The 2,187-nt window shown below is 35.1% G+C and overlaps 1 long non-coding RNA gene across 1 annotated transcript; it reads right to left on the reverse strand.

Moving 5' to 3' along the window:
* Positions 1-1,179: 1,179 nt before the first annotated feature.
* LOC120448990 lies at positions 1,180-1,825 on the reverse strand. Its single transcript, XR_005616169.2, has 3 exons — positions 1,643-1,825; positions 1,305-1,462; positions 1,180-1,237 (listed from the first exon to the last, which is right to left on the reverse strand). It is a non-coding gene; the product is annotated as an uncharacterized LOC120448990 (long non-coding RNA).
* Between the last annotated feature and the right edge of the window lie 362 nt (positions 1,826-2,187).

A 2,187-nucleotide genomic window follows, 5' to 3' on the forward strand; every position in this document is an offset into this window, starting at 1 on the left:
TTATTAAATTGTATACTTTATTGACCTTGAACTTTGTTTTTTTGTGGCTTTGTATTGTTGAAATAAAAAGTTATGCTCTTTTTTAGGGGCTTCACAGAGGCTTGCGTAAAATCTGTGAAAGCTGGAAAAACACACGAATGCTGCCAGACTCGGTGATGAATCTAGGCCTCAGGATGCATTGCGCCATATACAATCCCTTTCCAGTCGCTGGCGACACACGCACCGGGTAAATTTCATGCAACACAAACAACCAGGGGTGGAGCTTTGGCAAGGGGCTAGAGGAAGGGGCAAGGAGCAGCTTTGCTGCGTGGAGGACACGTTTTCCCCCACTTTCACCCGCTTTTCCGGCGCTTTTCCTTTGAGGAGCAACCAGGCGGACAGAAAGGCGAGCAGGTGCCCAGCTGTAACTAAACGTCCGTTTTAACATTGCCACCTGATGGTCCTGCTTCTTGTTTCCCGGATTTTCGATGGGGATGCGGCATGTGGCATGTGGCACATGTCAGTTGCTGGTCACGTCGGATGCTGTGGCATAATTGATAGTTCAATCTGTTGCAGATCAAACGCTTGACAGCAGCCAACAGATCAAGCTGAAAAATTGTCCAGCAGCAAGTTTGGCCAAAAAGGTGGAAGCATGTGATTATAGGAATTTCCAACTCGGCGTTGAGCTATAGATTTATTTTCAGTTATAGTTAGTAAGTACACTCAGGGAAAAATTAACGCTTTTCGATATCAAATCAAGAACGAACCGCATCGAAAGTACGGTAAACTCGAATTTTTTTGATTCAAGGACAAAAATTTTAATTCAAGAACGAATAATTTGAGACCGAAATTATGAATTTGAGAACGAACGTTCTGGATCCAAGTACAATAAATGTACTGCTTTAAGTATGGGAAATACTTAAAATAAATATTAAAAATACTTGACCCAAACTCGTCAAATTTTAATATGTGCATTAAAAATTCACGGTTTAAATTGTACAAATTTAAAACTGAAGTATGAGTATTTTTATTTTCAGAGCAAACACTTTTGTTTTAAGAACGAATCATATTTATTGTTTATTTACACGACTTTAATAGTTTTGTTATTCTTATTTTATATATAGTAAATGTATACATAAAAACTTCCATAATTTTTTTCTTAAAAATTAAATTGTTACACTTTTCTTAAAGTTCTTACAGCTAAACATATTTAACGAAACGCGGTGTCAAGCAAAATAACAAATAGAGTCCTGGGTATCTATCAAAAACGAAGAAAGCCAAATATATTAATAAGTAAATAGAAATTTTGTTATTAGTTATATTACCTTCATTTATTGCCGGCTGTGCTTCGGTAAGCTGTTGCCTGCTGAGATGGTTTTTAATCTTCCTATCGTAAAAAGGAAACACTGCGCTTCAGGTCGTCCTATTTAAAAACCAATGCATGCTCATTCTCTGGGCGTATTTCCCAGAAGTCAATTTTTAACTGTAAATATTACACATTAATTTATAGATTTATTTCTTTTAGAAGTAACATTTGGCAACACAAAAGTTTTATACACATACATGCATACGCATATACATATGCGTGCATGCAAACACGTGCATAGGCCACCGACTTTTTATGTATGTATATTACATACTTTATTTAAAGATTTCTACTTACCCTGCACACCGTGCCCATTTTCACATTATTCTTCAATTATTTCACTTAATTCACTTTGTACTTGTTACTCCAGGAACTTTTTGACACTAAATGAGCGCCGTGTTGCAATCGATTATCGAAAAAACATATGTTTCTTCAACAACACAGAAATGTATGTAATCGATATAAACAAGTGTAAGAAGTCGAATGGCTGGAGATTTTTCGATCGCATAAATTTTAGTTTAAAGATCTTATATTTTTTGTGTATATTCTTTTAAAATTGGCCGCATAAAATGATCAAGGAATATACATAAATGAGAAAAGATAAACCTTTGTTTTCCATGAGTATCAATAATATCGCTTTTGAAATGTGTAATTCGAGTACAACTAGTACTTATTCCAAGAACGGTTGTCTTAAAAATTTTAAGTACGACACAGTACATTTTTAAGAACGTTCGTTCTCAAATTATTCGTTCTTCAGTTTTCTGAGTGTATTAAGTTCATACATGAGTATCTGCAAGTATTGTTTGCAATCAACTTTTGATGTTTATATTTTGCATATTCTG

The sequence above is a fragment of the Drosophila santomea genome, chromosome 3L (assembly GCF_016746245.2).
Source record: "Drosophila santomea strain STO CAGO 1482 chromosome 3L, Prin_Dsan_1.1, whole genome shotgun sequence".
Taxonomy (NCBI): domain Eukaryota; kingdom Metazoa; phylum Arthropoda; class Insecta; order Diptera; family Drosophilidae; genus Drosophila; species Drosophila santomea.